This window comes from Urtica dioica, chromosome 5 (assembly GCF_054948205.1).
Source record: "Urtica dioica subsp. dioica isolate 48M chromosome 5, U.dioica_male_clone48M_v1_H2, whole genome shotgun sequence".
Lineage (NCBI taxonomy): Eukaryota > Viridiplantae > Streptophyta > Magnoliopsida > Rosales > Urticaceae > Urtica > Urtica dioica.
Genome location: NC_142760.1, coordinates 32,631,292 through 32,654,744, shown reverse-complemented (window position 1 = coordinate 32,654,744; position 23,453 = coordinate 32,631,292). Strand labels below are relative to the sequence as shown.

The 23,453-nt window shown below is 37.2% G+C and overlaps 1 long non-coding RNA gene across 1 annotated transcript in view; it reads right to left on the bottom strand.

The window, feature by feature from the left end:
• Positions 1-2,055: 2,055 nt before the first annotated feature.
• The window catches only part of LOC149397951 (uncharacterized), a 50,549-nt gene continuing 29,151 nt past the window's right edge, over positions 2,056-23,453 (bottom strand). The window contains exon 2 of the long non-coding RNA XR_016297147.1: positions 2,056-2,216. This is a non-coding gene — a long non-coding RNA (uncharacterized LOC149397951). The remainder of the gene's footprint in view (positions 2,217-23,453) is intronic.

The following is a 23,453-nucleotide window of genomic DNA, read 5'->3' as shown; positions in this document are numbered from 1 at the left end:
CATATATATGTTTTGATTGGAGGCAGAGAGGAAGACAAATAACACAACAGAAAGGTTTTATTCAAGCAACACAGAAAGAGGAACATACATGGACGAACGACGACGAAAGGTTGACACATACGAAAAACAAGAAACACAGCGACAGTCGACAGAGACGATAGTGGCTACAGTATAGGTAGCATATACTATCATCATTTTATTAGAATACCTTCCTTTGCACACTCCTTTACTAGAATATTCAAAGTAACAGAAACTGCCAGGGCAGCAATCCCCATAATCACGACCGCCGCAAGGAACTTCCTTTGGGTTTGCAGGCCTGGCACCTTCTGTCGAAACGACCGTCGCACCAGCTGTCACCGCAACACCAAACTGCAATAATCAATCCCTCACATATTATATAAAATAATCAAACCGCAGCACCAGTGAGTTAGTCCGCAAGAGTAAGCGTCTTGAAATGGCCGTAGTGCACCAGTGGTAAGGCATCGGTTTTTGGTACCGGCATGCAAAGGTTCGAATCCTTTTACTCCAGATCCTAGTAATATTCTCACTGAAGCCTTGTATGTCTTTGAAGTAGTACTATAGGATGATTCTTGCTGTTTCATGTTATAGGCCGCTCTTCCTAAGTGACGCAGTTAGGCTGCGGCATTGAGAGCATCATCAGAATCAGCTTTCGGTTCCTGAACTTCAGTCCGTCATTGTTGAGAGCCACCACCATCCCGAGGACAGCGAAGCCATCAACGCCGTGATAGCCATCATCAGTATCGCAATCCTTCCAACGCTCTTCATATTATTATTATTATTATTATTATTATTACTCTTGAACTCTAGTATTATCTGTTTTTGCACCATGCACGCCTACCAAACTGCAATAATCAATCCCTCGCATATTATATAAAATAATAGCTATGCTTGAACACGATGAACATTTTTATAATAATCGAGCTATTGATTATTATACAATATTATATTCATATAATATAATGTGAAATTATTGATGCGAAGCTGGTTTCCTGGACAATCATGTGCTACAGAGATATAATTGTTTTTGGACTCCCATATATAATAGGTCTTGCCAATGAAAGTGTGTTAGGAATATAATTGAATTAAAACCAATTTTTTTTTAAGAAGATTTCTTATGTGTCGTCATGAGCAACATCTATCAGCGCTTCTCTTTCGGAAAAAGTCTTTCATCATCCCTTGATTTCTTTTTGGTTAATTAATATTCATTAATAATACTGAATTACCGAGAAAGTAGAAAGTTAAAGGAAGTGAGAAAATTAATTGGAGAGTATTTTTGTTCAAAAATATAACTAAAAAGTGCAAGTTTAGATAATCTGAACGTAAAATGGTTCATATTTAATATTATATCACTTATTAAATTTTCAAAATGGAATTTCTCTTTTACAATTTAAGAAAAAAATACAATTTAGAAATATTATAAGGAGCAATAAAAATTGCTTTTCTATATGACGTAAGAAGCACTACTACAAAATCTATTTTTAGAAGCAACATTTAATTTTAGAAGCAACATTTATCAATTAGAAGCAACTAGTCGCTTCCATTCTAAACCATGGAAATACAAACATTATGTGTTGAAAAAGTCATATTTTTTAGATTAGAGGTGAAATTTATCGCGCTTTACTGAAGCAAGTACGAATGTAGTTGCCGTTGTTGTTTTTTTTTTATTTATTTTTTTTATGTAATAACGCTAGTACTGTGATAGTGATACTCATTCAACCTTATACAAAATACAGTAAATCAATCAATTACTACCAAAAATCTCAAATATAAATATGATAAATAAAATATTAAGATTTTCTATTAAAATCTGATATCTACTGTGCATCATAGTGCTAGTGGAACTTAGTCCTGTGCAACAGCTCAAAGCCAAATTGCACTGTTCGCCTTTTTCCTGTACATGTGAGTTGACACGTTCCGTGTACGCTCTGTTGTCCTTGTTTGTGTACGTTGTTAATTAGGTTTTTCTTCATGAACGAAACATATGTCTCTACTCTCTGCTAGTTCATGCAACTGTTTGGATTGGAGGCAGAGATGAAGACAAATAACACAGCAGAAAGGTTTTATTGAAGCAACACAGAAAGAGAAACATACATGGACGACGAAAGGTTCACACGAAATACAAGAAGCAAATACAGTAGACGACGATAGTAGCTACACTATAGGTAGCATATACTATCATCATTTTATTGGAATACCTAATAAGAACACGGCTATATATAATATATATATATATATATATATATATATATATATATATATATATATATATATATAGGCGTATTGTAGAGAATGTGTGCGTAGAGATATCTACGTACTTATTAATAGCAAAATCCGAAAGGCACGGCAGGTGGTATCGCACTGCAAGAAGTGCCAGGGCAACACGTCCCACCTCCAGGGCCGCAAGATTCTCCTTTGTGCCTGCAGCCCTGGCACCTTCCGCTGAAAACGCCGTTGCACCAATACGGATCGCAACACCAGTCAAATGCTCCACAAGGTTGGCCTATGCCCACACAGTTAGGCTGCGGGTTCGAGAGCATCATCAGAATCAGCTTACGGTTCCCCAAGTTCATTCCGTCATCATGGAGAGCCAACATGTTGTTCTGCTCTCCCAAGGACAACGAAGCCATCAGAGCCATCATCAGTATCGCCATCATGCCAACACTCTTCATATTATTATTATTACTCTTTAATTCTAGTATTCTGTTTTTTGGATGTGATGTACAAACACCATGCACTTCTGCCCTATTTATAATGCCAACCAAACTGTAAGGCCTTATCATCTATCAATCCCAAATGTGTGATACATATATTTTAGCTTCATAAAATAATACCAAGTGGAACGCTGTCCACTCAAATATGCCTACAGATTATACAATTGAATGTATTTTGATTTTTTAAGTTGTCTCTTATAAGCAATAGAACCCTGTCCAGTACTCAGATTTAGGTGATTTATGTCTCTTAAGTTGTCTCCTTAGCAACGTGAGGAGGAAAAAAGAAAAAAGAAAAAGCTCGTTGATTAGTTATAGATTTAAATAGTAATACACTTAAAAAGATATAAAAAAAATACTTTACTTCATTATTACCTCGAAATGATATAAGATACATACAGACATAGAGGAAAATCGTACTCAATTTAGCTAAGCTAGAAATATAAGGCTGAAAATATTACTGGTGGTGTACATGTGAGAAAATTGGTTACTAGTTTCGGTTCTTTTTCTTTTTCAATAGGTTTTTTTTTTTTTTTTCTGCAAAGTAAATCAGTTTTTTTCACTTCTTCATTTTAATTTAATTTTATTCATAGTTTCAGGTCAAACTCATTGTTCATTAATTCTAATAAAGAGGGGAAACAAGAATTGGTGATCAATATGTTGTTGTTGCTGTTATGGTTGTGTATATACTATACTGTTTATATATCTCCGTATACTTTTTCGTATACATATTTAATTGAATTTTTTTAGAAAAGGAGAGAATATATTGATAAAAGTGAAAAGCTTAGATTACAAGAATAGTGTAAAAAAATTCAAAAATTTCTACATGAAAAAGATGAAATGTGGATCACAAACAATCCTAAATACAACAAAATAATCTGTGCATTATCCGTCTATGTAGATAACCAGTTATTGTCAGATTATTATATGAATCACGAACAGAAACGCTGGTCTTCGCCCGTTGTAGATTGAGGTTTTAGGGTTCTTGTCAGACTGAGATCCATGTCCAGCGGAAATCATACGTTATATTTGAGATTCATATACGAAGAAACTAACCACTCCGATTTAAAGGTCGGGCGGTAGAAAATCAGATCTAATAAGTCAATATTATTAAAACATAATTAAAAATAACAGCAAAATAATATGAAAAAGAAAAATAAAGATAATAGGTACCTTGTCCTAAGTCAAGAGTACTTTATTGGTCGACACAATTCGAGTCTCCATCTTTTAGGAGAGACGACGACACCGAAAATTGAATGCCCAAGTCTTGAAGTTTTGAGAGAGAAAGAGCGGCTAGGATTGTTTTGGGAGAGATGAGAAAAAATATATATTTAATTAAGGGCGTTCTAAAAATATGGCAGAAAGCAAACATCAATTTTTGGTTTTAGCCTATATTTTCTAAATTGTAGGAATATAGTCAAACGGACTGATAAGCAAAAAAAAAAAAAGTCTGATTTGCCATTATTTATTCAAAATTCGTCAATTTCTCTCTCCTACTGTTTCTCCTACATTTTTTTCATAAAAACTTCAAAAAACCATATCTATCTCATATGAAGTCGAAATTGAGTGATTCCAAATCCTACGGATTCGTGACGCCGAGATCTTCAAAAATAGATCCATTGTGTTTGATGAAAAATCATTTTTAATGATGACGGAGAAGATGAGGAGAGAGATACAAAATTATGAGAGCTCTGAAAATAGTGCATTACAGCTGAAAAAAATGCGGGGAGAGAGAGAGAGTGAGAGACAATATGGCAACGGCCGTTGAATATTCCAATATAACATTTCTTATTTATTTCTCCTCTTCAGATATATATGTATATACTATGAATTTAATTTAAATATTTTTATAAAATATGTTATAGAATTTATATAAGATCGGTCATTTACTTCAATTCTGTGTAAGAGCATCTATCATTTTCATCAACTAAAGATACTGTTCGACCAGTCGGTCTCACAGTCAGGCCGCGGAAAGAAACACCCACCATAGCTGTTTTTGATAAGTGTTGCTTCTACCTACCGTTGTTCATAGTTTTAGTATCGCTCAACCTACTCTACTGTTTTTTTGGGTCATTCTCCTTCGTTTCTGTGACAGCCACCGACCGTCTCCTCCAATACGAAAAAAATTATGCATCATTCTCATACCAGTGGCAGCCTCTTCCCCCCAGAGAAAACCCTCCCTTTGATAGTCGCAGGAGTCCCACTGCCCTTAGCACTTTTTTTAGTACTCCTTGAGCTAATTTCTTATTGTTTTCGCGCATTAAGCTCTCTTTTTATTTCTTAGCCGTCAAATGACCCGGCCTCCCCAGGCTGCACTTCCACCGTCCCTTTTCGGTCTTGGAATCCATGATTCAATGATTATGCCGGAGGATAGTCATAATTGGTCTATTCACGTGGTATAACTACACCATAGACTAAGGCCTTGCAGTTTGGTTGCCTTTTAAAATAGAGCAGATTTGCATGGTGTTAATACATCACACGCATAAATATATATTAATAATAATAATAATAATAATAATAATAATAATAATAATAAAAAAGATAACAATAATATGAAGAGCTTGCAATAATGGTTGCCTTTGTCCTCATGGCGACTTTTGCTGCGGCTTCATCGTCCTCGTCGACAATGGATGAGCAAAACATCTTGCTGATAAAGGAATGGACGTTGGAAATAGACACCTAAATGCCAACGGAATTACACAATTAAATTTTAATTATGTTATTTCGGAATCGTTCACGAATCTACTTGTAATTGAGTCTCTCTTTTTTACCAATGAGAGAACCAAATAACTTAATTTCTCGCATAATCAGAAAATGTTAGGTTTTGGTGTTGCTTTGCATTCTTGAGTGTTGTTATTAATTAAGCCCAAAAGCTCCCATAGAGTTCCAAATAAATATCCACTAAAATGAAACTTGAGCTACTTTTTAAAATGAGAATGAGTTAATTGGATACTGGTCTAATAAGAATTAAATGTTAATATGAACGAATAAAATAGTTAGGAGAGAAAGGTACACGTTAAAAGCAAAATTTACGTCCCCAAAAATCTTTAAAACATGTGTTTTAATCTTTTAATTAAAATATTGAAAAATACTTTTATTTTCATTCTTTTTAATTTTTAAACGTAGTCTTACCAAACACTGAAATGTGGTTTAGCTCTTAAAAAATGCTAAAAATATGCTTAATAAGCAATGCCAAACAGTGTCATTATATCACTTTTTTTTCTTCTTCTTTGTCTTGCCTGTAGACAAGTAGGTTTAATCCGGTCCCTTCAAGATTTTTTTTTTTTTTTTTTTAAGCATCTATAATCTCACCATGTAGTAGGTCATTTTTTCAATTTTTTTTATTACTATATAGTTTTCATTTGAACTGAAAATAATTTCTCTTTTTTTTATGAAAACCATAAAATTACTTTTGTTTCCTCTTTACTTGATAACATTTTGGGCTGATAATATATTATATGGATATGGGTGGGTATGCACCGCCCGACGAGAGAGTTGAAGTAGACTATAGTCCTGCTAAGCAACTCCCAAAGCACACGACCGCCAATTCGGCGTTATCCATCTTTGTTTTGTCGAGCAGTGTTAAAAGTTATCAACACGTATTCTCGGCGCGCTTCACAATAGATCCCTTCATTTTCTTGATGGTTATCATCATCTTGTTTTGGTGTTACTCACTTCAAACAAGACAAAAGTAGTTTGTTTGGATACTCTTTGTTATTGCAAATAAATACTATGGTAGAGTAGATGTCATATTAACGTTGGCCGAACAAAGATTGTTATACCACCTAACGTGTAGGCCATATTCACAGTAAATATTTATATTGCGTTCACCCACTTGACTTCTATCAACATAATGTTCAATACACGTCTACCTGCTGGAACATGGTCCACGCACAGAATTGGAATTTGAAATGTTAACTTTCTACACAATTCCTCTGTAGAACTGATAAAGAAAGATAGAGAATCGGAGAAGAGAGAGAGTGTTCCGAGACTTTGAATATTTTTTTATATTTGATATAAACTTGTATCACCTATTTATACATATGGAAGATACAAGAGAGAGTGTAATAAATACATGTAATAATTCTATCTAGGAAATAGAAAGTAATAAATGTTACACAGAAAATAAGACATAGAAAATAGATGACAATTAAATGTAACACATTTTCCCATGTGATATGAGTTCCAAGGAGTGGGGACTTCTGAGGCACGCTTGTCAAGAGGAAGGCACGCTTGTCAGGAGGATGGGCGAACTGACGAACTGACGAGCTGACGATCTGACGAAGCTGACGAGCTGACGAAGTGACGAGCTGACGAAGTGACGAGCTAACATGGGAGAGCGAACTGACGAGCTTGATTTCAACATCCTCTCTTTATTATCACGTTGGGTCATTAATAAATTTCATTTGGATACATGTTTATGTTTTATGATAGATTTAGAAAGTAATTATCGTTTTTATAAATTAGATAAATGTCTGGACCTTTGTCATGCACTAATTGAACCGATGTCGACTCGGTTTATTTACTTTTCAAAATTATAACCCGATAACATTTTTGGGCTGATAATATATTATATGAATATGTGTGGGTATGTACCGTACGGCGAGCAGTGTCAAATGTATCGACCATCAAGCCATCTTCTCGGCCTACTTGCACTGTGGATTCCTTCATCGTCTTGATGTTGATCATCATCTTGCTTTGGTGTTACTCACTTCAAACAAGAAAAAAGTAGTTTGTTTGGATACTCTTTGTTATTGCTAATAAATACTATGGTAGAGTAGAAGTCATATTAGTGTAGGCCGAACAAAGATTGTTAGAAGTAATTTCTACCACGTAACATGGAGCAGCCTACTACTCTACACCAACATGCCTAGAAAGTGAAGCACATTCTGTCAAAAGATGATTAGGAGTTGAAGAGCTTGTCAGTTTCAGTGACAGCGAACTAGCCGGTACTATGTTAGAGTAGATGTCATATTAGTGTTGGCCGAACAAAGATTGTTAGAAGTAGTTTATTGTGTTCAAGTAGGCCATATTCACAGTAAATATTTTATTGTGTTCAATACACGTCTACCTGCTGGACCATGGTCCATGCATTTTAATGTTTCAGAATTGGAATTTGAAATGTTAGACTTTCTACACAATTCCTCTCTTTATTACCACGTTGGGTCATTAATAAATTTCATTTGGATACATGTTTATGTTTTATGATAGATTTAGAAAGTAATAATCGTTTTTATAAATTAGATAAATGTCTGGACCTTTGTCACGCACTAATTAATTGACCTTTGTCATGTTTATTCACTTTTCAAAATTATAATTGGAAATGTTAACTTTTTATACACCACAAACCCTATCTCCATCAAGCTCATTTACGAAATTAATGTAGGTAAAATAAAAATACTGGGTAAAATAACATATCATTTTTATATATTTTTAATTATTCTATTGAAATTAATAATTATCGTTTTTATATATTCAATAAGTGACTATTCTCTATTAACATAAAATATAATAAAATGCATAAATTGTAATGATGTAGACCTATATTTTTAATAAATTTGGTAACAATGAGAACATTTTGGCGAGACAATGACGCCGGTGAAGACGTCTTTCTAATACATTGTATCTTTTATATTAAGCGTCATTAAAAAAAAAAGAAAAAAAAAATACTACATACGAATGTTATAAGAAAAATAAAGTAGGTATTGATATAATTTTTAATAATTTATGTCTATATCTTTGGAAAAGGCCCCCAAATAGGACATGTACAATCTTACCCCAATTATAATACCGAGATCGGATTGAAAACAAAAAAACATATAGCAATTTATCTATTTAAATTTAAGATGTTTATACCACATTAAAATTTCAAAGAGTAGTGGTGACATGTTGTAAAATAATTTTGAGAAATTTAATCCGTGCACTTTGTTACCGGGACAAAAAGTCGTACGAAGATTTTGATCAACAAGCTTTTAATCATATAGCTCTTTTCAGCCTCAAAGCTACAAGAAGGTAAAAACAGCTCATTATTATGTTCAAAAGTAAGGTTGGGTTTAAAAGAGCAAGTTGACCACAGTCCACACCTAGGTCAAGTTAAATAAATATATATATACATGTATATGTTCAAGTGGTAGTCTTTGCTGACTTGCTTTCCTAAGAAAACAAAACTTCACGTCTATTTGTATGCTAGAAATAAGTTCAGAATATAATTAAATTCATACAAAGATTTTTTTTCCATTAATTACTTGAATTTGTATGAGAGAATTTGTTTACAAATAAATTTACTATTTATGGATAATTTGAATATATATACCTAGAGATTTACTTAATATTTGTTATATATGGAATTAAGTCGTATTTTTTTTTTTATTTAAATGAAAGATACTTAAAAAAAACTATGAATTTAATTTAAATATTTTTATAAAATATGTTATAGAATTTATATATTGTCGGTCATTTACTTCAATTCTGTGTAAGAGCATCTATCATTTTCATCAACTAAAAATATACCACGTGGTATAACTACGCCATAGACTAAGGCCTTGCAGTTTGGTTGCCTTTAAAAATAGAGCAGATTTGCACGGTGTTAATACATCACACACATGATGATGATTATAATAATAATAACAATAATAATAATAATAATAATAATACGAAGAGCTTGCAATAATGGTTGCTTTTATCCTCATGGCGACGTTTGCTGCGGCTTAATCGTCCTCGTCGAAACATCTTGCTAATAAGGGAATGGACGTTGAAAATTGAAACGTAAATGCCAACGGAATTACACAATTAAAGTTTAATTATGTTATTTCGGAATCGTTCATAAATCTACTTGTAATTGGGTCTCTCTTTTTTCTTTAATTAACGAGAGTAACCAAATTTCTCTCATAACGAGAAAATGTTAGGTTTTGGTGGAGCTTTGCATTCTTGAGTGTTGTTGTTAATTGTGACGACCCGACTTTTAGGACCGTGATACTAAGCTTAATTCTATTACTTAGAAAAAAAAATGGATAATTTTTTTTTAAATGTCATTTCGTTTACTTAAGAAATTTATACTTTAAAATAAAACAATTTTGAAAATAACCAACACTTGAAATCTTACAAAACGTTTGATGAAAATAAGAGAAATACTTGATTAAGAATCCCAAACTAGAGTAGATGGTTGGAATATTCAACGGAAATAAAACCATAAAAATTCAACTTCAGTTTTGTAAACTAATTAAACTTGGAAAAATATCTTAAGCGTAAAAAGATCTCAACCGAGTGTTGGAAAATTTCGTAGCGGAAGTCTTTTAAATAAACGAACGGAATCACAACCCAACCCCTTAGCCATCGAACGCCGCTGATCCATCATTCTCACTTGTTCATTTGTTGCTTACCTACAATACAGATGAAAACACATAATATGAGCTAACGCTCAACGAGAATAACTATGACTCACAAAAAGATGAGTAATGCGATGCATGATCCGGTTATTAGTGTTTTAAATTCTAATAGTGTCATGGTCTTTCGTATCATAAATCTTATCATATTTTATTCGGGGGTGCTCCTAGAGTAGTCGTACCAATTTCAGTGTACACTTTAGAAACGAACTACGGGGCTGCAACCTCCCATAGTTCGCACCATCTAATAAACATATCATATGAGAAAACTCCCTTTATGAGCCCGTAGGTCGGCTCGAGAGAATTCTCTTAATACCTCCGTAGCTCGAGGCGGTACGACTCTCTTACCCACCATGTAGGTCATTTTTTCAATTTTTTTTTATTATTATATAGTTTTCATTTTGATGGTATCATCGTCTTGTTTTGGTTTATATGCTCTACTCACTTCAAAGAAGAAAAAATAGTTCGTTAAAATACACGTTGTTGATGCGAATAGATATTGTGATAGAGGAGATGTCTTATTAATGTTGGCCTAATAAAAGATTGCTACAAGCAATTCCAACCACGTGCCGTGTAGGCCTATAATCATAGTATTTATATATCAATTAATTGAGTAAATAAACCACCAAAATTTAGAGATTTTTAAAAAGTCAATTTTTTTTTATAAATTTTAAGTAAATAATCATTGACTTTTCTAGCATTTAATTTATGCGTTAGAGTTTGATGATTATTTACAATTAGTAACGAATATGACAACTATTAATGTATTTTTAGTTTTGTTAATAAAATTTCGTGATTATTTACTTAAAATTTACCAAAAATTGATCATATGATAAAATTTTATTTTCTATATGGCTATATATTTTGGGAGTCTTTTATTTATTGTGTTCAGCTACTCGACTCATATCACCACAAATTTTCAATCCACATCTAGCTGCTGGACCATGCACTAATTGAAACGATGTTATCTAGAGAGTCCTTTATTTATTGTGTTCAGCTACTCAACTTATATCACCGCAATTTTCAATCCACGTCTAGCTGCTGGACCATGCACTAATTAAAATGATGTCAACTCAGTCTATTAATTATAATATCTCAGAATTTTAATTGGAAATGTTAACTGCCTTAAAAAAAAAAATTAGAAATGTTAATCTTTCCTGAAGATCTAAAATCGCATGCGAACTTACTTTTGACCAAATAAGGGAACTTCTATTTACGTTGGTAGGCACATAAACGAGTAAGCTCTTTTTTTTTTTTCTTTTTTTTTTTTTTTTTTTCCGGACTTACCCAATCAAAGAATTTGTTTTCAACAAACTTATAAATGTTTCGAATCAATTTACTAAGAAATTTTTTTTTATAGTTTTTTATACGAATGCTATTAATATTATTTGTAATATTTTGATTGGTTTCATAAATAACGTCTTACAAATATATATTTTTTGTTTTTTTAACAAAAAAAAAAAAAAAAAAAAGCCTCAACCTTCACATCTCACATCGAATCGCATTGACAAAAAAAAAAAAAATAATAATAAAAACTATTTTCAAATTATTCCTACTCATTACAAAATTTATATCTTATATGTCATCGCATGAATACATGACCATATATGCATCTCAGAAAAATAATTAATTTTATACACTGAACACGATCAACTGAATAAATTACAATTTACTAGGCAGCATATATATATATATATATATATATATATATATATATATATATATATATATATAGATTAAATAATAATAATAAAGTTATGAATTGATTTGAGAATCCAAAGGATTTGAGAATGAAAGCCAAAGGTAACGATTTTCTTCATTGCTGATATCAAGTTCATTACAAAGTACTTATGCTATGGCTAAACGTAACAAATTCTAACTGATTAGCTATTAAACTAACTCTAATATGGGGGCCCATCCACATATGGGCCTTAGGCCTGGGCCTAGCCCGTCTTAGCCCAGGACCGGCAGTGTACTTTACCATAGTACCGGCTAGTTCGCTGTCACTGGAACTGACAAGCTCTTCAACTCATCATCATCTTTTGACAGAATCCCATAGCTCGTTGTTCCCTTCACGTAGCAAAGAATGTGCTTCACTTCCTAGGCATGTTGGTGCAGAGTAGTAGGCTGCTCCATGTAACGATTCACTATTCAAACTGCATATGAGATATCAGGTCGAGTATCGGTCAAGTACCTGAGACACCCGATGACACGCCTATACTCGATGAGATTCACAAAGGTTCCTTCTGCGTCATTTCCGAGCTACAATTTTGCTTCCATTAGATATTTGCTTGGGTTGCACTCTGCCATCACGAACTTCTCCAACACCTTCTTTGTGAGCGGATTGCTTCACCGTGATGCGGTCATTCTTCTGGTCCACCTCGATACCAAGGTAGTATGATAGCAGCCTAAGGTCACTCATCTCGAACTTCTTCATCGTTTTCTTCTTGAATCCCTCAACACCTACAATGCTAGATCTCGTCACGATCAAATCGTCAACGTATACGCCAATGATGGGTACTTCTGCTTCATGGTTCCTCATGTACACAGTTTGCTCTTGAAAACACTTCACGAAGCCGAGACTCATCATTTTCTTATTGAGGCAAGTGTTCCACGTCCTTGGTGCTTGACACAGTCCGTAGAGAGCCTAGGACAACTTGTACACCTTGTGCTCCTTATTCTTGATGATGAAACCTTCAGGCTGAGCGACATAAACTTCTTCTTCGATATCATTATTTGAGAAACGCTGATTTGATGTCCAAGTGGTTAATCTCTCAACCACTATGAGCTACGAGGGCAATAATTAACCTAACGGTGCCAAGTCTTACCACCGGTGCAAAGGTTTCCTCGACGTCTACTCCTTGCTTCTGCACGTACCCTTTCGCCACCAATCTCGCTTTGTGTTTGAGGATGTTGCCTTCGCTGTCCCTTTTAAATTGTACACCCATTTTAAGCTGATAAGCTTGTGATTGTGTGGCAAGTCGGTGAGCTCTCACGTCTTGTTCTTCTCAATGGACTCGAGATCTTTCTGCATGGCCTCCTTCCATGCCTCCTCGGTTGCTGCCTTGTGATATGTTGTCAAGACCCATCTCTATTAGTGGTACCTTCGCATAGGCCTCGGCGAGTGAGCGGAATTTCTTTGGGAACTTCTTCGGTTGTGGATCCGTCAGTGATATCTTGTTGTCGAGGAGAGTTCGGAGTGGTTACTGGTGTTTTTTACGATGGCGAGTGCGGACTTTCCGGTGGCGTCAACTCCGCTACATCTCTGTCATCTTGTAAAATTCCGAACTCCACAGAATTTTATACGATCTCGCCATCACCGTTGCACCATTCCCACTTCTTCTCCTCTTCAAACACGACGTCTCTTCTTACAAGGATTTTGTCGCATGATGGATCGAGGAATCTGTGTGCCTTACTTACTTCTTCGACCTCAAGATACACCATTGCTTAACTTCGATCATCGAGCTTCTTGAGATGTGGACCTGCAACCTTGTCATGTGCGGTACACCCGAAAACTCTCAAGTGCTCCAAACGTGGTCGATTGCCGAACGATGCTTAGTAAGGAGTAAAGTTGCCTAGTGCCTTCGTCGGCAAGCGGTTTAAGAGATAAACCGCATGTCGCACCACCTCTCCCTAGAGGTTTTCCGAAACTTGCATGCTCTAGAGCAAACTTCTCGCAGCGGCAATCGCAGTGAGATTTCTCATCTCCACCACACCGTTTCCTTGAGGTGTGTACGGTGCTGTGACGTGACGTTCGACTCCCTTTTCTTTGCAAAGCTCCGCAAACTTTTGGGATGTGAACTCGCCACCTCGATCAGTTGCCAAGTCTTCAGCTTATGCTTTGACTTGTTCTCCACGAGCTTCTTGAACTTCTTGAATACATCAAAGGCTTCTCCTTTTTCTGTGAGCATGTACACCCACATGCAATGGCTATAATCATCAACAAGTAAAAAAAAATACTTGTTACCGGTGAGTGATGTTGGGATGATCGGACCACACAGATCCGCATGCACAAGTGGTATGGGATGCTTGGCACGGTAGCTGGCTTGGGCAGGAAAATGGCAGCCTTGTTTGCTTTGCGATCATGCAACTCTCACACTTTTTTGGGGTGTGTGTTATTGGGCAGCCCCATGGTCATCTCACTCTCCCCTATCATCTTGAGCTCATAAAATTTTACGTGCCCAAGTCTCGCATGCCATAACCAAGCCGGATCTGCTAGCGATGTTAATAGAGAAACGGGTTGACTCGTCTAGACGGAAATCTTGTACAATCGATTTGGGGATTTCTCCACCTTCATCAACAAGACGCCATTTCGGCCGAACATTTTCAGGAACGAGCCGGCTAAGATGATTGTACTGTCTTCTTCTGTCATCTGAGGAGACTTATGATATTACTTTCAATTTTGGAATGTAATATACCTCGGTTATTAGTCGTTGATCACCATTCTTGCATTGAAACATGATGGATCCTCGGCCCTTGATCTCGACGAGTGAGCCGTCTCCGAACTTCACATTTCCCGTGATCTTCTCGTCAAGCTCATTGAACTTCTCTTGATGGCCTGTCATAGGGTTGCTTACTCTATTGTCAAGGTACCACACGTCAGTGTGATTATGCTCTTCGCCACTTGCGAGGAGGTTCGCCATGACTTTCTCTTCATTGAGCATCACAACCTCGGGTACCTCCTTGGCCGATTTTTGTACGAGCTCTTAGTCATCTTTATATTTGACGTTCGTCTCCTCGTCTTCTGGAAAATGATTCGCCACTCTATCGGCGAAAATCAATGCTGGCTCCTCGTCATGGAGTGTTGTGAGGTTTTCCTCCTTGTCGGGCTTTTCGCTACAGCACTCGGTCGCATAGTTCCCGTAATTTTCACAAGCATAACACGTCACTGTGCTCTTTTCTTTGTGGGGTTTGGTGTCTTCTTGTCGAGGCAAGCTGTCACCACGACCTCGACCTTGACCTCGCCCTCGTCCCCGACCTTTGCCATGACCTCGGCCATCTCCATCGTTGCCGCTGCGACTCGACGAGCTGGAAGAAAAATCAGCGTCTCCATTTTTCTTCATTTGCGACATCTATTCTGGGTGCGTGAGCAAGAGGTACTTCTCCTCCTCTCGGTCACCGTAACCACGAAGTCTCTCCTCGTTGACCTTAAGGCGACCGACGACCTCCTCAACGATCATGTTTCTGAGGTCGTTGAATTGCTCGATTGCGGTGAGGATCTGCATGTATTTTTGTAGCAAGGCTAGTAGGAACTTCTTAACTACGGAGATCTCCTCCACCTTCTCTCCCAACGAGCGGATACTTGTTACAATGGATGTCAATTTCATGGCGAACTTGTCCACCGACTCTCCGTCTTTCATACAGATTTCTTCGAAGTGAGTCCTCAAGCATTGCACTTTCGCCTCCTTGACTCGCTCCACGCCAACGTGCATCGTCTTTAGTGTCTCTCATGCTTGCTTGGCGGAATCCTTCTCTGCCACCATGAGAAAATTGTCCTCCAGAAGCGCTTGATAGATGGCCGTGAGAGCCATTCTATCCTTATGCTCTTCGACGTCGTCGAAATCCATGGCTGCCTGTAAGTTCACACGCATCTTCAACTCCCATACCGAGTAGTTACTCTTCGTGAGTAACGGATAATTGCTCGTCACGTTTCCTTCTCTTCCGATCTACGTTTCCGCCATATCTCCTCCGACAGCTTTGCTCGGTGACGATGCGTCCTTCGGCATCTTGCTCTGATACCAAATGTTGGTTCCAAATAATTTGATCTCTGAAGGAAGAAACGTAAATGAAGAAAGAAAAGAAGAAAAAAAGTGCACTGTGTGTTTATGGAACTTGGAAATTTTTCTTTGTATTATATGAGAAGGAAATACAATGCTGGAGATATATAACATAGTTGCAACAGCAAACTATATATAGGAAAACAAATAAAACGTTAAACAACAAAACAATAACACCCAAAGAAAAAATGTAAACAGATAAAACCCATTGTTACCCCATAATTGCTCCACTACAATAAATAATAATCAAGGGCTTGTAACGCATTTAAATAATCTCATGCACATTCAATGTGCCACGTTATTCTTCGCTCCATCAATTCATGAGACCAAATCAGGCTTAGACCTCCAGCCATCAAACCGCCCAAATTCCCAATCCCCTGTATCCTGATCACGGCTGAGAAAAGCAACCATTGCCGTCGCTGCCTCAAAGAAGAGAGGAGTCACCGGAGAAGCAATGTATAAATGGGATTTGAATAATACCGGACAAAAGAAAACAGAAGAGAAGGTAACGATGATATGGTAGGTGAGAAACCTAGGGGGTTTTTTTTTTTTTTTTTATGACTATGAAATACACATGCATGATTGTTTCCTGTTTCCATTGTTTTTCAAGTTTATCATTATTTTTTAATCTATACATAATTCCTGTATCGTAAATGGTAATTTTGTGTTTCTGTATGTCGTCGTGATCGTGTTCAGTGTATTAAATAAATTATTTGTATGGGATGCATATATGTTAATTCCTAATATTACACCTAAATTAGGTTGATGGAGAGACAGGGATTGTGCATGCGTATAGAAATTTAACATTTCCAAATAAAATTCTGAAACATTTAAGTGAATACGGCATCGGTTTAATTGGTGCATAGAACATGATTCAGCAGCTAGACGGGGATTGAACATTTATCTAATTTAAAAAAAAAAACAAGAATTATAAAATTCAACATAAATATTGAACATTTATCCAAATGAAATTTTTTATTAACCCAACGTGGTAATTTACCTAGTTTTATTAACCCATTGAATGAAACAAGATTTTATTTCATAGCCACAGTACAGAGAATCTCTCAGCCGTACTACCGTGATTGCTCAATCACTCACCGACGTTGTTGGTCACTGTTGTTTGATCCGATGTTGTGGCTGTTCACCATTGCCATCGTCTTGAGTTTTATTGAATTTATATATACATCATTGAAGTGAGTTTATTTTAGTTTTGGATTGTAAAACAAGATGGAACTCTACATATTTGATGCTTAAAGTTGCTTTGCATTACAATGATGTCTTCTCTCGTTTCAAGCAACGGGATCTTCAATATGTTTGTTTGCCTTCATACTTGGACTAAAAAAACTTCTTCTGAATGATGTGGTAGACTCAAGAACTTATACAACGTGACAAAGTTTTTTTTTCAGGTATCAAATATCCCATCGTTAATCTTTTACCTACTAAGAACGGCGTAAAATTGCCTCTTTTACTTATTGATTTTTTTTTTCAGATATCAAATATCCCACTACCAATCTTTTCTTTACTGAGATTGCTGAGGTAAAATTGTCTCGTTATGATTTGTTTTCCTATGATATAGTAGAGATACAAGCTATGTCATATATCATGACGACTGACAAGTTTGACAAGGATTGGGATGAAATACATGGCATACTCGGTATAGCAGCCGTGTTAGATCCTCGATACAAGATGAATTCCTTAAAATGTTATTTTCCCTTGATATATGGATATGAGCGTAGTACAACAGAAACATCAAACATTCTTGCTAATATGAAATAAGTGGTGAAAGAGTATGAGTTGAAGGCAAAGAATAAAGAAAGTGTAAACAACAATGGTGGTTCTATAAATGAAAGTTATCCTCCTCGTCCACCGGTCAAACAATCAAGGTTTGAAACATTTTTACAAAGTGAAGATGTCAAGAGCGATTTGGATTTTTATTTGGAAGAGTCTCTCACGCCTACGAAAGATTACTTTAATGTGCTGAATATATTAGCTACTCCTATGTCTACTGTTGCTTCCGACTATGCATTCTCTACAAGTGGAAGAGTTATCAATCCATAGTAGACTTTTGCCTACTACTCTAGAAGCATTGATGTGTGCTCCAAATTGGTTGAAAAATGAAATTCAAGGTAAATTTTTATTTTTCGAATCTCATTTCAATTTTTAAATATTTCAATTTCAAACTCACTGTTCGCCTACTCACTATCTTTATTAATTTTTTTTTATCATAGACGAGAAAACTTCCGACGATGTTTGTATGTATTATTGGGATGATGGAGACACTAATGATAAACACTAGGACAAAAAACACTACTGGATGCGACTTTTGTTGCATCCAATGGTCAGGATGTCGCATCTAAAAGTCAAATTGGATGCGACTTTTGTTGCATCCAATGGTCCGCATCAAAAGATCATGGATGCGACTTGTCGCATCCCAATTTTGGATGCGACTTGTCGAATCCATTTGCGCATCCAAACATATTTCAAGTGACGGGATTTTAAACATTTGGATGCGACTAGTCGCATCCAAAATTCTACCCACCATAACGCGGGAACGTATTAGATGCGGCTAGTCGAATCCAAAAGTCTTTCTCGCGTTGTGGCGGGCAGAGTATTGGACGCGACTAGTCGCATCCAATTGTAGTTTTAATTTTTAAAAAAAAAATAAATAAAATTAATATTTAATAAATACGTAATAATCAAAATAAAATTTTGAATTAGAAAATAAATTTCTTTTATAACGAATAGAAAATATTATACACGTTCGATAACAATAAAGTATAACATAAAATATTCAATATTATACACGTTCGATAAAAATAAAACTATTTCTTGTGCGCTTGGTACCACTTATCCACAGTGGCTGATCCTCTTCTGCCTCTCCCTCAGGATGTGCTGTTGCCTTCTCTTTCGCATCTTCCGCTAAGACGCTCTCGCTAAAATTCGACCGAAGGTGGCGTTTGGTCATCAGCCCTTATAGCCGGTGGCAGAATAGTCTGAGGCTGCGGTGTTGAGGGCGATGGCTGACCCGGTCTCATGTTTCGTGTGAGCTCAAAGATCTGTCGCTGCATCTACTCCATCATGGCCTGCTTGGCTTGCACTGTGGACTGCAGTTCGCTGATAACTGGATCGTGCCGAGTGCGGGAGGACGAACGTGATGACGAGCATCTTGAGCTGCAGGGAGGAGCAAAGCTCCCCTAAGGATCATGCTTCCCAGTCTTGACGCTGCGCGAGAACTAAACGCATGGCTGCATGCTCTACGTCATTGATGTGCACCTCTCTGCCTTCTTCCTCGGCTTGTCGTTGAATATCCTCCATTTGACTCTGGATTTGTTCCTTTACAAATGGGATAAAAAACCAATAAAGCTTATCAAATACTAATTAATAAATAATTAACATGATCAAATTAATAAGACATTACAACTTACATAGAGGGCTTTTGCGTTTTTCGCTGTCCAATTTCCTTTGTCATCTTGATGGTAGTGCTACCACGTCTCTAGTGCGGACCCCAAGGTCCCATCTTCTCTCATCAGCAAATATTAATAAAAATATACGCAACGTGTTAATATATAACTATTAATATTGCAATTACAATTTTACGAATCAACAACTTATTTGCATCCGACGACGAGCCAAGAAAGATATTAACCCCTGTCGACTTTTTGTCTTCTTCTTCTTCTTCTTCTGATTTTCTTTGTTGCATTCAGACGATTTCTCCAAAACGTAAATTGAGTTAATTTGAGCTTATAGAGGATATCAATTTCTTTAAAAATATTACCTTAAACTCTTCTGACTCAAACCTCTCTATAGCCTTCTACCAATCTGCCTGACTCACACCCTTTGGAGTTTCTTGTTTCGCGAGATCCTTTTGGCCGCAAAATTTTATTATTAATTTTTCTCGATAATTTTGACTTTGCGTTACGGAAAATTTGCTTTGCATCGCAAATTATAGCAGCGTCAGCCTCGGCTAGCAATCTGCTCAGCGTTACGCGCCAGTCTCGGGATCTCTGTACACAAAAGTGAACTCACTATGGAGTCTGGTCAAGATAGCGTCGATAGATTGAGGCGATACATCTTGCCAACTAGAAATGTGCACCGGAATCGAGCCGCGTATATAGACTCCTAGACGCATGGAGAATACTCTGATCTTCTTATTTGTTTCCCTAATACTCTGATAAAATGCATGCTGTACTGGATCGTAGCCCACAACTTTCGCACCTTCGACCCCTTTGACTGCTTTCTCATATGTGGCGCCAGTCGTCGGTCCCCGTGTAGCGCCTTCGAACCGGTGAATCCCGGTGTCTGTGGGGGATCCTCGCCTCCACCCACTCAAGCGGCCATCGACATCCTATAAGATAAGCACAGTATGATTAAAAAGTTATTTTTTCATCAAAATAAACAATTAAAAAAGACATCCTACTCATTCATCATCATCACTCGATATAATGTTAGTATCATCTTCTATATTGACATCGCATCTTCTCCCTAAAATCCGATGCGCTACTCATCGTCATCATTGTTGCCTTCTTCATTGTCGTCGACATTGGTAACGAGCACATTTTCAGCTGTTTCGTGTTGATGATTGAAAAGATCGATGTCTGACAGTTGTATTGTCAATGGAAATAAGGCCGATGTGGTGGCGTTAACTTCAGGAATGTCCGAAATCCCTCTATGATTGCATTCCTCAACTATTTCTCATTCGCCACCTTTGCCAAGATCTTTTATATGAAAGACTTGCTTCGATTGAGTCGCGAGTGTGTACGGCTCGTCCGTAAATCATTCTTTCGTAGTATACGCACTTGTCGTTCCACAAATCCTATCATTGTGCACTCTTCTCTTCGCATCATACTTGTCACCATACCAAATACATTTGAATAATACGACACAACAATTATGCCTATAATTCAGCACAATCACGTCTTCCATTCGACCGTAGAAAATGTACTCATCCACGGGAACACATACACCATTGTTTTGAGTGATTCGTTGATTATCACGACGACAAGTGGTGAACTTGATGTCGTTAACCACGGAGCTCGGAAACTGATGAGCGATTTGAAAGGATCCGATAGATAACGCGTAGAGTTCCTCAGAGACGTCAGAGCCACTAGCTTCCAGATCATAAATCTGGTTACGAAACAAATCATTGATAAATACGTGTGAGATATGCTATCCAAAAATTTAATTAGCTTAATTTACCTTTTTCGCAAACCAAACATAGATTTACCACTCCACCTTCTCTTTCTGCTTATCGTCTAATATTATTGGTTTCATCATCCCGTACGGCACACACTTCTCAGATCAAAAAACAGAGACCTCTCGTACTTGATCTTCAGCAACACCTTTTTGATCTTTGAGATACCTTGCAACGAACGTTAAAGCTTCTTCTACAACGTAAGCTTCCGCAATAGAGCCTTCAAGTTTCGCTCTATTTTTGACAAAATGTTTTAACGTTCCAAGGTATCTCTCAAAGGGATACATCCAACTCATATGCACCGGGCCGCCGTGTAATGCTTTCTTTGGTAAACGAATCGCCACATGAACGATAATCGTGAAAAACGCCGGTGGGAAAATGATCTCCAGCTTACACAACATCTCAATTATGGTAACTTGCGCTTTTTCGAGATGTTCCACTCTCAAAGTTATAGAAATTATTAACTTAAAAAGTTGCAAAGCTCGCCGATTGTCTCTTGTATAGTCTTCGGCACAAATGGGCGAATACCAACAGCCAAGAACCTCTGTAAGATCACGTGACAATCGTGAGACTTCAAACCTGTCAATTTCTCATTAGCAGTTATGTTTTTCTTCAAATTTCCAACAAGTCCATCTGGGATAAAGTGTACGTAGCTGGCAGTTTGTACCACCCATCCCCTTGTCTTTTCAAGTGCAAACTAGACTTGATATGTAAGTCCATCAAATCATGACTTGCTTTCTCAGTGTCCTTGTTCTTCCCTTTTAAGCTGAGCATAGTCCTGAGAAGATTCTCGTACATGTTCTTCTCTATGTGCATGACGTCTATGTTGTGCTTCAACTCAAACTCAGACCAGTACGACAGCTCATAAAAAATGCTTTTCTTGGTCCAATTCAGTTCGGATGATTCTCGCCTTCGTTTTCTTCGAACGGAGCCGGCTTCTTTGCTAGTTGTCTTGCAAGAAACACTAGCCAACTGGTCGAGTATGTCTGGAGGAGTCAACTTCTTCGGTTTAGGACGTCTCTCGTTTCGAATTGTGTAACGATCGTGACTTTTCCTCAATCAGTGAGAATGAGGCAAATATCGCCGATGGTCGTAGTAGACGATTCTATTTCGAACTTTGAGAGATGACATTTCAGAGTTACACGTGGGGCAAGCAAGATACCCTTGTCCACTTCATCCCGATAAATACGATCAAGCCAGAAATTTTTTTATCGTCCAGAGTATTGCGGCACACAACCGAAACACTTCATTGGTGCTTCCATCTCGCACTTGGAATCTAGTCTCCTACAATTCTTTAAGTTCTTCAACAACTGGCTGCAAGAAGACATTCTTATCTTTCCCTCGTGAGCTCGCCCGGGAATTAGAAGCGTCAGCATTAGATACTCTTTCTTTATACACAACGAGGGTGGCAAGTTGCACGTTGTCATTACCACAGGCAACATGTTGTATGATATACTCATTTTTCCAAATGGGTTGAACCCATCAGAGGCTAGTCCAAGCCGTACGTTCGGCGGCTCTGCTGCAAAATCTGGAAATCTCTCGTCTAGTTTTTCCACGTCGTACCATCAGTCGGATGAGGCAAAACGACTTCTTCCCTGACGTGATCTCTATCGTGCCACTTCATCTGGAGCACCATGTGTCGAGAAGCGTACAACCGCTTAAATCGATCTTTCAAGGGAAAGGAACACAATATCTTTTGCGGTACCTTCTTCCTTGATGTCTTTCATCCGCTCTCATTGCAGATTGGGCACACTTCAGCTTTCTCGAGATATTTTCTGAACAAGACACCGTTGTTTGTGCAGGCGTCGATCGTCTCGTACCCCATTCCGAAACGCTTCAGCTTTGCCTTAGCCTCGTAATGCTTTTCCGGAATTCGGTTACGGTTGGATGAGACTTTTGCAAGAGTTGCAAGAGTTCTGTGAACGACTTGTTCATCCAATGGTTCGTGACTTTGATGTGCAATAATGAAACCAGGAACGACAAAGACAAAAACTCTTTGCATCCTGGGTACAATTCCGCTTCCAACTCGGCGAATAAGTCTTCAACTTGCTTCTCAGCACGAACCTCGCTCGGGGTCGGATCCGCAAAGTCGTCGAAATCCTCGTGATCCACGATATCATGAAAAGGATCGTACAATCCTCTATTTCCTCTCTGATCAGTTTAGATGACATCTTCTTCTTGGGTAAGGACATGACGTTCGCTGTGATGATACCATGTAGTGTAATTTAGGGTAAATCCCTTGTTCATGAGGTGAACCCTTACAACCACGATTTCTTGCCATCTCGCATTGTTGCAAGACTTACAAGGACACTTATATTGGCCATTTACGTTCAGTTGTTTGCTTCAAGACAGATAGACTTGTTGACCCCAGTTC